Consider the following 16014-nt stretch of genomic DNA (forward strand, 5'->3'; position numbering starts at 1 on the left):
ATACTATGGGGATGATGAAGGGGGTTGACGGAATCCACGTTGGTTGACATGTTCATTTTGATACATGTATATTTGTAGTCTTAATTGAGCAACCATAAGAGTCCCACACTCTCTCTCCATTTGTGGGTGTTGTTATGACACTAATGTCAGGGGCTTATTCAAAGAACCTTGCAGATAGAACTGTGTTATACAGAAGATCAGAAGTCGTCTGTGTAGGCCTATATTCTGTAAAACACATTCCTATCAGCTCTGCTTCTGATCATATGTAAATAAAATGACCACACCACGGTCATAGAAAGAGACATGCAACTCTGATGGTAGCTGCAGAATGCTGGATAACTTTCAAGTATACTGTTCTTTACTCCCACTATAGTGTTGAAAAGATATAGAATTTATATTTCTACAATTTTCAGTTATTTTCACCCTGCAGTTCTGGATGTTTTTATTCCCTTTTGAACTGCAGTGTTTTGTCTTGACACATTTACTACCATTTTCTCTCACAATGGATATTAACATTCAGTAACCTTCATTGCAAATTGATAAAATAATTTAAAAGTTGAAAGATAATGATGAAATAATTCCACTCTGAAACCTTATAATTGTATGAAATTGATTATAATCATAAAATTATAATCTGATGATATGTGTAGTTTTAGTCAGAATTAGGTTAAACAATGTATCTGTACAGTGGAAAAACACAGACTGTCTGAGCGAGGCGTAGCTCAGGATTTGAACTTGTATGTGGGGGGCCGAAGAAAGATACCAATAACAGTTAAACTGTGTTTGAACTGACCTGGCAGGAACTGAGAAAACTTATGAGGACAGGGAGGACTTCTCAAGGTTTCCCTAATCTCGGGGGAATGGAACTGTCGGCTGGGCAGGGATACACAGTGGTGAGAACTGTAGAGGTAAAACTCACCTACTGTTTGTGTGGAAGTGTGTGCGTAGGATACATACTGTTTGTGCGTGAAGGTATGTGCGTAAGGAGCCAGTATAAAATGGATGGTTTTGTACAACGGACTAGGACGTCCTCGTGAATAATTGTCTGCTTCATTCAACCAGAATCTTACAAACTCTGGGTTGCAGACTGAGTAGATGAATTGAAGTTTATGAACATTGATAACAAAATCCAATTTGTAAGTCGCTCTGGATAAGAGCGTCTGCTAAATGACTTAAATGTAAATGTAAATGTAAAATTCTCATAACATAAATGTACATAATACCTGGCTTGATCTTGTTTTTGGGGCCTTCAGGCAGTTCACCTTCTGTTTATCTATTGGGTGATTCCTTGTCATTTCGGCAAGCCATCACACCCACAATCTCAGATTGATCTGAAAGCATTTCTGTAGTTAGAAACAGATAATATTAGCATTCCTATAAAAAAATGTGTTGAAATATAATTTGATCTCTGAGAAATTAAGCTAATTGCTTGGAGCTAAATTGGCCATTTTAATTTATAGGATTCATTCGCATTAACCGTAAGCACTCCATTACATTGCGCCGGATGTCGTTCATTTGAATGGGGGCCATCCACAGCGGAGTGGAAATGCAATGCCCCCTTGTGGTTCTGTTGCTAGACTTTGAATTTATCCAAACTATGAGTCCTCTTCAGTCCGGCCAGAGTCCATCGAAGAACAGGAAATTACCAAACCACAGAAGCAGATAAAAATATGTGGCTTTCGAAGATGGGTTTATGGGATAGCTGTCAACTTGCAAATAATTACCAAATCCTATAAGTGAGTACTATTTTTATGACTGTTACCTCCTGTTTTAGTTTATTGTAATGGTAATGACGTTTGTTTTTGATGATAATGAAAAATAGGTCTCTAGCTACAGTATAGCGTAGCTTTTAGCTCGCTAGATAGCTGCCTTGTAAGCTAGCTTGACTTGCTAAAAGTTATAGAAACAAGTGGATGAAAAAGTAACGAAACCAAACATGTTTTATTATCAACTGAAACAATATGTTTCTACTGTCTTGAATGAAAAGGTCATATTTTGCAATCTCCCAAAATAAATGCGATCCCTGACGAGAGACTAGGCTCTCCTATATTTTGTCTTGAGTTTTGTCAAACCCTCCCTGAGCTCTCCATGTAGTAGCGGAACGAGATTGCATGAAGATGACGTATGGTGTCGTTAAATACGTCACGATGTAAACGGGGCATAACTGTGTTCTTTCGGATGTTGTATTGCAGTAGGATTGTAATAAATGCAATATATACATTCCTACTGCACTGACATATTTTTGTAGCTCAGGGATGGCTTACCTGAAGATGGCTTATCCTACTCTCTGAATAGTCATCAATATTTCAAGATCAAGGCATGTGTTGTCAATGTGAGACTTCTAGATTGATGTGTTTCAGACAGGCCTACGAAGATTCAGGTGTTACAATTGTACAGCAGTCTCGACGACGCTCTGTCTAAACGTTAATAATCCTCGATTGCAATACGGTTTTGGAACCTTTGAAACTTTACTTTCAAATCCTCAATAAATCATTTTCAAAAACAAAAAGGATCCCACAGCCCTATTTCCATATTACACTAACTCTATGTCTAAGAGTTGATGTAACTCTGGACATAACATATAAGGATATTGGACGGTAAAGGAGTAAAGGCCAGTTTGAGGCCCCCGCCCATGTCTATTTAACACAATCATGGCTACTGAACGAAGGGCTGTTCAGAACCGGCTCTTTAAGATGAACCAAGCAGAATGAAAAAGCTAACTTGAAGTACTTTTCCTGACCGATTTGTTAGTCAAAAGCTATTTGTGGCCCAGAAAAAGGTCAGTTGTTTTAAAATATATAGATCCATTATAATTTCTACATATTTTCTATCTTTCCCCTTTCAGTCGGTCACTTGGTATGACATACTATGGGGAGTTAACGACCAATCATATTCACCTGAAATCACGCCCAATGCCAAGCCCAACCTTGGAAGCCCCGCCTTCCTGGTTATAATACAGGGGCCCGCACTCTTATCTTCAATTCATCGCTCTTCAACTCGCTTGAAGGAAGAATGTGTCAAACAATTTACAAACTTTTTAAACACACCAAGACTAGGAAATTTGGCTCTGACTTAGGTTAGTGGGGTGAGAGTTCTCGTCCCCCTAGATGTTGAGAGTTTTGGGTCTTGGTATCGGTTTTTGTGTTTGCTAAATTGCAACTATTTTCTGCTCTGTTTGTGTAGCCAGTGCTTTCTTGCTTGAGTAGGATTTGTGTTTACTAAAACCCCACTACTTTCTGCTCTGCTAGTGTAGCCAGTTCTTCCTTGCTTGAGAAATATGGCCAGTGGTAGGAGTAAGTTCACAAAGGCTAACCAGCCGAGTTTGAACCTCCGGCCATACCTGAGGGCATGTGGTTTCACAATGAAAATGAAAGCTACTCAGGAGTGCTTTATTGTTTGCCTGGGGTAAAAACAGACTCAGGAGGCTTTCTCCGGCAATTGTCTTCCACTGAGCGTCGGGCTGACTTTGTGAGAGAGATTGGGCCTGCTGGTAAAGGGTCTTCTGGTGAAAAGACCTTAGGAATGGGTTTGTCTGAGGCCGGGAGAGAGCAGAACCGATAACTCTGGCAGTGTTTAGAGCACGGATTCCGGGATGATATACTATCCCTGGTTGGCTCTGGAGGATTTTCAGAGTGTGAATCGAATGACATCAGTCCGGGGGAGCCTTAAAGCCCCGGCTTTGGATTAGGCGGGGAGAGTGAACCATTGGTGGTTAATGTGCCTTTGATGGAGCCGTGTCATAGGGCAGCAGATTACCTTGGGGTGGATTGGCTGTCTTCTAAACCGCAGCAGAGTTCCTCCAGATTTGGGGGAAGGTCTTTACCTCCTGTCCCTGCAGCGGTGAAGTGTCGCTTACCCCGTTTAAATATTTTGCCGACGAGTTAAAGGCGTCTTGAGAGAATCCTCTTTCGACCAGGCTGGTGCTACCAGGTTATGGGGAGTTCATGAATGTAGAGGGTATGGAGGAGGTGGGGCTCATTTGCACACCACCGATGTGTTATTTTCCACCATAATTTGCAAATAAATTCATTAAAAATCCTACAATGTGATTTTCTGGATTTTTTTTCTCATTTTGTCTGTCATAGTTGAAGTGTACCTATGATGAAAATTACAGGCCTCTCTCATCTTTTTAAGTGGGAGAACTTGCACAATTGGTGGCTGACTAAATACTTTTTTGCCCCACTGTATATGAAACACTAAGTATGGTAGAGCTCATTTTATGAAACCCAATGTTTTAATAAAAGTATTGTTTTCTTTCTTTTTAATTTAGATGGTGATGAGAGGACTCGAGATTGTCTTATTAGTGCAGTAATCTGCATTTTGGTTACTTTAGGACTTGTTGGACTTGCAAAATATCTTAAGAAGAGGAGAAACGGACACTCGCATGCAGGTAATCATCTATTAAAGGGGTGAGGTTATTCTCCTATTCAATATCAAAACATGTTGTACACAATCTTTTTTAATGATCAAGGATAGTTTTTTGGAAAAGGTAGGAAATGTTTGCTTGAACAACAGATGCAGGCCAAAAGATGTGGTCTATCTTCCACACTTCATGTTGGGTTAAATGAGGAAGACCCATTTCAGCTGAATGCATTCAGTTGTGCAACTGACTAGGTATCCCATTTCCTCTGCTTGGTCAGACAGCTGCATTGTCTCAGACCACTTCTCTAAATGTTGAAAAAGCCGAAGGCACATACACACACGCACACTCTGACAATCATTACTTTTATAGCTTCTCTGGCACCAAAAAGACCTCTAGCATAGACACATGTACCCATAGTAACATGAGTGCTTGTAGAACCGGTCTTGCATTTGTGCATATCTGTCAGTTACTCCCACCCACTCTGTACATTTAATTTCCTTTATTTGCCTTCATAGATTCATCTGAAAGAAAGCAAGATGACATTCAGTATGCAGAGAACTCACATTAAACCAACAGATAACCAGTTTAGTAATAATGCTACAGGCTGATAAATATAAGAGATGTAATACAGCAGTTTTTGCAGCCCTCATGGCTACAACTGTAGGCTTTAGCTCTGTGCCAGTGGGAAAGCAAAGAAGAAGAAAAAGGAAACTGTTTCATTATTAGATACTTTGTACCAGAAGAAGGAAATAAGACACGTCTGACGCTCTCTTGTCTATTCTCATTGTTCTGCAGGAAGTAACTCAACAGTCCCCACATCTAGGACCATTCCTAAATCTAGTGGGAGGAACCATGAAGCCAAGTTTAAAAGTCCACAGACTTGGCAAATACTGTTAAAGACACAGGAAGATCAAAGTCATTACTATACTGAACAAAAATATAAATGCAACTTGCAACAATTTCAAAGATTTTACTGAGTTACAGTTTATATAAGGAAATCAGTCAATTGAAATTAATTAATTCGGCCCTAATATATGGATTTCAAATGACTGGGCAAGGACACAGCAATTGGTGGGCCTGGTAGGGAATAGGTCCACCCACTTGGAAGCCAGGCCCACCCAGGTGGGAGTCCAGGCCCGGACAATCAGAATAAGTAATTCATTTATTTGAAATGACTGATTTCCTTATATGAACTGTTACTCAGTAACATCTTTGAAATTGTTGCATGTTGCATTTATATTTTTGTTCAGTATAGTAATGATTAATCTTCCCATGTTTTCAATAGTATTTTCCAAGTCTCTGGACTTAAGTTTTGGCTTCATGATTCCTCCCACTAGATTTACTAATGGACCTAGATGTGTTGTCTGTTGAGTTACCTACTGCAGAACAATGAGAATAGACAAGAGAGCATCAGCCCTGTCTTGTTTCCTTACTCTGGTATGAAATATCTAATAATGAAAGATGATCCTTTTTCTTTTGATTTTCTTTTTTTCTTTCCTACACCCCTTCTCGCCCCTCTCTGCTCCTCTTTCCTTGTCCCTCTCAATCCTTCCCTCCCTACCTTTTTCTCTCTCCCTGTCTAGGAGGAGCGAAGAGGTATACCAGAACTGGATCAGCTTAGAGACAACCCTAACCTGACATTAGTTTATGATACACTCCAGTTACATCGCATGGCTACCAATGAGGATGTTAACACAGCATGAAGGAGAGAGAGAACAGGAAGTTAATGAAAGGGTGACATGATAATTCACATCCAATAGAAGGCGTTACATCCTAAAGTGAATGTGGAGACAAAATTATAGTAAAATTTGTCTAGAAAACTTAATGGACGCACAGTTGTTATTGGAGAAAATTCCCATTTAATGATTGTGCTGTTATCATTTCAGACTTCCTTTATTGGTCATTCTCAGTCTTTTGTTGAATTGGGGCCTCGATGAGATTCACTGATGCAGACAAATTAAATAACTATGCCTAGGGTTATTAGTAGGATGGTCCCTCTTTTCAAGTGCCCATTGTCCCAATGTAGAGGTTAAAACAAATGGAACCTATTTTAATACAATTCACTAGTGTGTTTGCTATGCTATTGCTGGGACAAAGCTTATTTTCAGTATTGTCTGTTCTGTTGTTTACATGTAAGTGCCTCCCCTGTATCTTTTATAGCTGGTCATTATTTAGCTTGCCAGTGGATTGCAGCTGTGAACATAAAAAGCAGATGTTTGGTGAGATAAAGCCACCTACTCGTTAGAGACAATGGCTATTAGGTTACGTTGGAAACAAAAATATTTTTGTACTGAGCTTTTTTGTACTGAGCTTCAATATATCAAGTCAAAGACTTACCCATACATTTAATTTAAATCAAATTGTATTTGTCACATGCGCTGAATGAAACAGGTGTAGACCTTACAGTGAAATGCTTACTTACAAGCCCTTAACCAACAATAAATACAGTTTTAAGCAAAAATGCCCCAATAAAAAAAAAAAAGAAGTAAGAAATAATTAAGGAGCAGCAGTAAAATAACAATAGCAAGGCTATATAGAGGGGCTACCGGTACAGAGTCAAGGTGCGGGGGCACCGGTTAGTCGAAGTAATTGTGGTAATATGTACATGTAGGTAGAGTTATTAAAGTGACTATGCATAGATAATTAACAGAGAGTAGCAGCACCGTAACAAGGGGGGGGGGGGGGGGCAATGCAAATAGTCTGGGTACCCTCTGTAGTGCCTTGCGGTCGGAGGCCGAGCAGTTGCCATACCAGGTAGTGATGCAACCAGGCAGGATGCTCTCGATGGTGCAGCTGTATAACCTTTTGAGGATCCGAGGACCCATGCCAAATCAATTTCAGTCTCCTAAGGGGGAATAGCTTTTGTTGTGTCCTCTTCACGGCTGTCTTGGTGAACTTGGGCCATGTTAGTTTGTTGGTGATGTGGACGCCTAGGAACTTGAAGCTCTCAACCTGCTCCACTACAGCTCCGTCGATGAGAATGGGGGCATGCTCGGTCCTCCTTTTCCTGTAGTCCACAATCATCTCCTTAGTCTTGATCAAGTTGAGGGAGAGGTTGTTGTCCTGGCACAACATGGCCAGATCTCTGACCACCTCCCTATAGGCTGTCTTGTCATTGTCGATGATCAGGCCTACCACCGTTGTGTCATCGGCAAACTTAATGATGGTGTTGGAGTCATGCCTGGCCATGCAGTCATGAGTGAACAGGGAGTACAGGAGGAGACTGAGCACGCTCCCCTGAGGGGCCCCCGTGTTGAGTATCAGAGTGGCGCGTGGGTCCTTAGCTTAGTGATGCGCTTTGAGGGCAATATGGTGTTGAACGCTGAGCTGTAGTCAATGAATATCATTCTCACATAGGTATTCCTTTTGTCCAGGTGTGAAAGTGCAGTGTGGAGTGCAATAGAGATTGCATCATCTGTGGATCTGTTGGGGCAGTATGCAAATTGGAGTGGGTTTAGGGTTTCTGGGATAATGGTGTTGATGTGGGCTATGACCAGCCTTTCAAAGTACTTCATGGCTACAGACGTGAGTGCTACGGGTCGGTAGTCATTTATGCAGGTTACCTTCGTGTTCTTGAGCACAGGGACTATGGTGCTCTGCTTTAAACATGTTGGTGTTACAGACTCAGACAGGGAGAAGTGGAAAATGTCAGTGAAGACACTTGCCAATTGGTCAGTGCATGATCGGAGTGCACGTCTTGCTAATCCGCCTGGCCCTGCGGCCTTGTGAATGTTGACCTGTTTAAAGGTCTTACTCACATTGCCTACGGAGAGCGTGATCACAGAGACGTACTGAACAGCTGATGCTCTCATGCATGCTTCAGTGTTACTTGCCTCTAAGCGAGCATAGAAGTAATTTAGCTCGTCTGTGGAGTAAAGGGGGAGTAGAGTTTTTTCCCTCTGGTTTTACATTTAACATGCTGATATAAATGAGGTAAAAATAGATTTGACTTGTCCTGTATCAAAGTCCCCGGCCACCAGGAGAGCCGCCTCTGGATGAGTGTTTTCCTGTGTACTTATGTCCGTATACAGCTCATTGAGTGCGGTCTTACTGCTAGCATCGGTTTGTGGTGGTATGTAGACAGCTTCGAAAAATACAGATGAAAACTCTCTTGGTAAACTGTGTGGTCTACAGCTTATAATGAGATACTCTACCTCAGACGAGCAAAACCTTGAGATTTCCATGGATTTGTGCACCAGCTGTTGTTTACAAATATACATAGACCGCCACCCCTTGTCTTACCAGAGGCCGCTGTTCTATCATGCCGTAAAAGCTTAAAACCTGCCAGCTGTATGTTATGACCATGCTAATTTGGGGCTAGCTGTTCTAGCATTGATTGATACACTCACAAAAGCTTGGATTTCTTTCTCTGTAAAGCATATTTTCAAATTCTGACAAGATAGGTGGATTAACAACAAGCTAAGCTGTGTTTTGGTATATTTCACTTGTGATTGCATGATTATAAATACTTTTAGTAATATTTTGCGCCCTGCAATTCAGCGGTTGTTTAGGAAAATGATCCCGTGAAAGGGATCCGTAGCGCAGAGAAGTTAAGTATCCTGTAACATTGTCCCAGTGTAGGTGGTTTTCAAATATCTGATCAAGGTTGATAATGCTTTGTTTAGCAGGCTACACCTGTGCAATATTGCCATTCATAAATGTAACTGCCCACTTCCAACACCAGATATTGTGCAAACCACAACCTGTAAGAGCTTCTTTCTCCCATGAAAAAGCTTTATTTACTACCCTATTTACTTTACCTCTCTCAATATATTTATCTCTGTATCTCTCTCCAACAGAAGTAAAGACAGGAATGGTTTGCAGTGATGCAAATAAAACACATTGTTTCAATACAACAACCCAACCTATAGTTAAAATAGGAAATATAATGAAATTAATTGAATGAATTAAATTAAAGCCTATATCTACTCAACCTCTGCACCATCTTTCTTTATATGAACATAAATATATATATGTTTTATTGTAACATGAACGACTAAATAAATTAGTCTTGAAATAATAATTGCTATGTTTTGCGGAGGAATATGGAAAACCTTTTCCCCAGACATTGAATAGGACACACGATTGACTGCAAGCCTAATTCCCCTATCCTGACTAGGACTACCCCAATCAATAAATCATCCATATCGTAGGCCTATGCAATGTGCTTTCATTTTAATTATATTATTAGGACATACAGGATTACACTTAAGGTTTAGCGGTAGCTGTAAAATAGGCTGCTGGTATGTTCAGCACAAATAGTTGCTCTAACATAATTACCACCATGTTAGGCTGCAATCAATAAACCAAATGCACATAATTTAAGTAAATAAAGGTAAACACAGGCCGACATACCGACATACCGACAAGACATAACTGCCTAAACTTAAGTTGAGCCTTCCATGTCCTAACGGGTAGGACCTTACAGGTGCAGGTGAGATCTCAACAGACCTGATCTCACCACCAACCTAACCTCTCACTCCCTCTGGAGGTAGAGAGAGAACATTACAACACAATTTACTGCTGTGTAGCTGCCAACCCTGTTAGTAACCAGACCATCACTGTCAACATCACTACACTCTGTGAAGATGGAGACCTTGGAGATGAGCAAGGTAAGATAAATCATTATCCTTTATTGCCATCAGCTCAAGAGCTCAACACACTATTGTATAAATCTCTATTGAGACAAGGGCTCAGACTTGTTGTATTGTGATGAACCTGAGCTTAGATCGGTCAAGAGCACCTTCTATTGGAGAAAATTTTGAATTTCACTGAACTTATACAATTATAAACTTGAACTTGTGGACCCCAGGAAGAATATCTGCTGCTTCTTCAACTGCTTGCAGTTTACATTACCTTGTATGCTTCTGTGTTGTATTATGTGAGGTACACTATGTATGTAATGTATTGCATTTGTTTTTCACCCACACAACACCACACAACAAAGATGAGGCATGGAAGAAGATACTATACTCTTATCCCAGCAGCCTTTGTGGTGTACCCAGGAATCTTTGCAGTGTTCTTCAAAGGACAAAAGACAATTTAAAAACTGTCCCGTAACTCCTGCCGTGTCTACAGACATCCCCCAAATAATTAAAAACCGACTCTCGAAGAATGAATGCACCAGAGGAGGCTGGTGGAGGGAGCTGTAGGAGGAGGGGCCCATGAAATGGAATGGTACCAAACACACCAAGCACATGTAAACAACGTGTTTGACTCCGTTCCACTAATTCCATTCCAGCCTTTACAATGAGCCCGTCCTCTTATAGCTCCTCCCAAAACCTCCTCTGGAGTGCACAACTGGTAAATAGTCGCATATAGATATGTCAGTCAGTCAGGTGGCTAGCTGCTTCCAGATACTTGTATTGCAGTAATGTTGAAGGGCTCTGGCTAGTATTACTTAGCCAGCCAGCAGTATGGAGTAAGAAGCTAACATTAAACTGAGCCTACATCAGCAGGAGCAAAAAAAATACCCTACCAAGTTCTAATAACTTTGCTTTACAGAGAGTAGAATACTGAGACAAATATTGATGTCGCGCTCAGTGGTGAGGCTGAGGCAGGCTGCAATGCATGCAGGAGGAAGGGAGAGAGAGAGGAAATAAGCAGAGAGAAGTTAGTACATTGGTTCCCAAACTTGGGGTCGGGGCTCTATGTAATACGCCACTGATGCTACGTGTCAGTGTGAATCATTTCTCATATTTCCCTCCTTTCAGAGGTATAACATTACAAAAAAGCATACACAATAATCGATCGAACACAACAAATCATCTAACATGTGATTTCACAATAGAGATAAAACAGTCTTGACTCACATAACAAACCATAGGCCTATAATTAATTGACTTTGAGACTAGAACATAATGCCCTGAAATAACAGTAATAATCACAATAGGTTTGACAACCTCTCACTGTCTCAGTGAAAGGGAGATAGTAGGCTAGGCTAGACTCAGCGACCAAGATATGGTATGCTAAGCTCAGCGTCCAGGAGATGGTAGGTTAGGCTAGGCGACCACAAATGTAACCAATTAACACTTGCTAAGAGCGTCATAAATACATTGACTTTTTAAATTAATTAGCATTTTTTAAAATTATGTCTGGCCCGTCCTTGACATTTCCTAAATAAGTCTATCTAACACACTATTGTTAGAATCTTAATATCACAAACGGAATTTTGTTATGTGTTATGAGCAGTTTTATGAGGACATGTCTTTTGGGGGGGGGGGGCTGATGGCCCATCGAAACTACACCTAAACCATATTGAAACTAATTTCACACATAAAATAATGGTCAGCTTAAAGACAAGATTAAATTGTCTGATGGGTGAGAATATTATAATTTGTTAAATTGTATATGAAGAATCTGATTAACAGTGCAGCTTAATTTTGTCACAGGGAAATGAAATGGAGTGCCAAAAAGTGACTTTTGCTCATTCCTCTAGAGTCACAAGCAGATAAGACGTTTTGATGTCTATAAAGTATCATACAGATCCGATTCTGACCCCTTGAGCTCTATTTCAACATTTGCACACTAAAAGCACAGTAATATATTTAAACTCAAAATATGCCAATCTGTTCTTTTGAAATGAATTTTCTGAAATTCATGAATTAATTCCTTAAGACATGCACTTAACAAATGAATAATATTTGTGATGGTGTTAATTGAATGGATTCTAACACTTGGATTCTAGCACCAGCTAGCCTTGAGCTAGGCCCATATACCAGCTAATTCTAGGGCCACAATACCTCTTTTGTCAATTGGCCTGGACCCTTTACTGTCGACACGGAGCCCCGGCGATCCATCACGACTGGACTGCCGACGTGATCTCCTGATGTGGTCTCAACAGGCTATTCTGTTACGATGTCGCCGAAGATCCATCTACTGGCCCCGGCCAGCTAACTTTTCTGAACGCTGTGTCCCCTGCTCGCCTAGCGTAGTAGTGACTACCGAACGGCACCCTGACTCACCTATTGCTGCTCTTTTGATCCTATGATCACTCGGCTACACAGCTGATGCCCCCTGGACTGTTTCAATAACACGGTACATCGTTTTGTTTGCCTGTCGGCCCCAGCCTCGAACTCATGTCCTGTATTTACCTAACTGACCCGCTCTGCCCATTCATCGCCATTAACCCGTTGTTGTCAGCTCTCCTGATCAACACCTGTGATTGCTTTATGCCTCTCTCTAATGACAATATGCCTTGTCTACTGCTGTCTTGGCTAGTTCTTATTGTTTTATTTCACTGTAGAGCCCTCAGTCCCGCTCAACATGCCTTAGATAGCTCTTTTGTCCCACCCCACACACATGCTGAGACCTCACCTGGCTTAACTGGTGCCTCCTGAGACGAAACCTCTCTCAACATCACTCACACTTTATTCAGTGCTTTAGCACACTCCGCCAACCCTGATGTCCTAGCCGTGTCTCTGACTGTTGCCGCTTGTTATAGACCCCCCTCTGCCCACAGCTGTGCCCTGGACACCATATGTGAATTACCTGTTCCTCATACTCATACGAGTTCATACTGTTATGTGACCTAAACTGGGATATGCTTAACACCCCGGCCGTACTAGAATCTAAGCTAGATGCCCTCAATCTCACACAAATGATCAAGGAACCTACGAAGGCACCCTCATAAATATCGGTCGAACGACCACCCCTCATCACTGTCATACGCTCCCTAAAACACTTCAGAGAGCAGGCCTTTTTAATCGACCTGGCCCGGGTATCCTAGAAGGATATTGACCTCATTCCGTCATTAGAGGATGCCTGGTTATTCTTTAAAATTGCTTTCCTCACCATCTTAAATAAGCATGCCCCATTTAAAAAATGTAGAACTAAGAACAGATATAGCCCTTGGTTCACTCCAGACTTGACTCCCCTTGACCAGCACAAAGACATCCTGTGACATATTGCATTAGCATCGAAGAGCCCCCGCGATATGCAACTTTCAGGGAAGTTAGGAACCAGTATACACAGGCAGTTAGGAAAGCAAAGGCTAGAGCTGCAAAATCTGGACCAATACAAATCAGCTGGGCTAGAAAATCTGGACTCTCTATTTCTATAATTATCCGCCGCAATTGTTGCAACCCCTATTACTAGCCTGTTCAACCTCTCGTATTGTCTGAGATCCCTAAAGATTGGAAAGCTGCCGCGGTCATCCCCCTCTTCAAAGGGGGAGACACTCTAAACCCAAACTGTTACAGACCTATATCTATCCTACCCTGCCTTTCTAAAGTCTTCGAAAGCCAATTAAACAAACAGATCACAGACCATTTCGAATCCCACCGTACCTTCTTCGCTATGCAATCTGGTTTCCAAGCTCGTCATGGGTGCACCTCAGCCACGCTCAAGGTCCAAAACGATGTCTTAACCGCCATCGATAAAAGACAGTACAATGCAGCCGTCTTCATTGACCTGGCCAAGGCTTTCGACTCTATCAATCACCGCATTCTTATTGGCAGACTCAACAGCCTTGGCTTCTCAAATGACTGCCTCACCTGGTTCACCAATTACATCTCAGATAGAGTTCAGTGTGTCAAATTGGAGGGCCTGTTGTCCGAACCTCTGGCAGTCTCTATGGGGGCGCCACATGGTTCAATTCTCGGGCTGACTCTTTTCTCTGTGCAATGATGTCGCTCTTGGTGCTGGTGTGTCTCTGATCCACCTCTACGCAGACGACACCATTCTGTATACATCTGGCCCTTTTTTGGACACTGTGTTAACAAACCTCCAGATGAGCTTCAATGCCATACAACACTCCTTCCATGGCCTCCAACTGCTCTTAAATGCAAGTAAAACTAAATGTATGCTCTTCAACCGATCGCTGCCCGCACCCACCCGCCCGACTAGCATCACTACTCTGGACGGTTCTGACTTAGAATATGTGGACAACTACAAATACCTAGGTGTCTGGTTAGACTGTAAACTCTTCTTCCAGACTCACATTAAGCATCTCCAATCCAAAATTAATTCCCGAATCGGCTTCCTATTTCACAACAAAACATCCTTCACTCATTCTGCCAAACATACCCTCGTAAAACTGACTATCTTACCGATCCTTGACTTCGGCGATGTCATTTACAAAATAGCCTCCAACACTGTACTCAGCAAATTGGATGTAGTCTATCACAGTGCCATCCGTGTTGTCACCAAACCCCCATATACTACCCACCACTGCGACCTGTATGCTCTCGTTGGCTGGCCCTCGCTACATATTCGTCGCCAAACCCACTGGCTCCAGGTCATCTATAATTCTTTGCTAGGTAAAGCCCCGCCTTATCTCAGCTCACTGGTCACCATGGCAGCACCCACCCGTAGCATGCGCTCCAGCAGGTATATTTCACTGGTCATCCCCAAAGCCTATTCCTCATTTGGCCGCCTTTCCTTCCAGTTCTCTGCTGCCAGTGACTGGAACGAATTGCAAAAATCACTGACTCACTGGAGTCTTATATGTCCCTCACTAACTTAGAGCATCAGCTGTCAGAGAAGCTTACTGATTATTGCACCTGTACACAGCCCATCTGTAAATAGCCCACCCAACTACCTCATCCCCATATTGTTTTTTGTTTGTTGCTCCTTTGCACCCCGTCTCTCTACTTGCACATTCATCTTCTACACATATATCACTCCAGTGTTACATTTACATTTAAGTCATTTAGCAGACGCTCTTATCCAGAGCGACTTACAAATTGGTGCATTCACCTTATGATATCCAGTGGAACAACCACTTTACAATAGTGCATCTAACTCTTTTAAGGGGGGGGGGTTAGAAGGATTACTTTATCCTATCCTAGGTATTCCTTAAAGAGGTGGGGTTTCAGGTGTCTCGGAAGGTGGTGATTGACTCCGCTGACCTGCGCGCGTGAGGGAGTTGTTCCACCATTGGGGTGCCAGAGCAGCGAACAGTTTTGACTGGGCTGAGCGGGAACTGTACTTCCTCAGAGGTAGGGAGGCGAGCAGGCCAGAGGTGGATGAACGCAGTGCCCTTGTTTGGGTGTAGGGCCTGATCAGAGCCTGAAGGTACGGAGGTGCCGTTCCCCTCACAGCGCCGTAGGCAAGCACCATGGTCTTGTAGCGGATGCGAGCTTCAACTGGAAGCCAGTGGAGAGACGGAGGAGCGGGGTGACGTGAGAGAACTTGGGAAGGTTGAACACCAGACGGGCTGCGGCGTTCTGGATGAGTTGTAGGGGTTTAATGGCACAGGCAGGAGGCCCAGCCAACAGCGAGTTGCAGTAATCCAGACGGGAGATGACAAGTGCCTGGATTAGGACCTGCGCCGCTTCCTGTGTGAGGCAGGGTCGTACTCTGCGAATGTTGTAGAGCATGAACCTACAGGAACGGGTCACCGCCTTGATGTTAGTTGAGAACGACAGGGTGTTGTCCAGGATCACGCCAAGGTTCTTAGCACTCTGGGAGGAGGACACAATGGAGTTGTCAACCGTGATGGCGAGATCATGGAACGGGCAGTTCTTCCCCGGGAGGGGAAGAGCAGCTCCTGTTTGCCAAGGTTCAGCTTGAGGTGGTGATCTTGAGTGGCAAATCCACACTGATATGTCTGCCAGACATGCAGAGATGCTATTCGCCACCTGGTTATCAGAAGGGGGAAAGGAGAAGATTAATTGTGTGTCGTCTGCATAGCAATGATAGGAGAGACC

The sequence above is a fragment of the Salvelinus sp. IW2-2015 genome, unplaced genomic scaffold (genome assembly GCF_002910315.2).
Source record: "Salvelinus sp. IW2-2015 unplaced genomic scaffold, ASM291031v2 Un_scaffold1204, whole genome shotgun sequence".
Lineage (NCBI taxonomy): Eukaryota > Metazoa > Chordata > Actinopteri > Salmoniformes > Salmonidae > Salvelinus > Salvelinus sp. IW2-2015.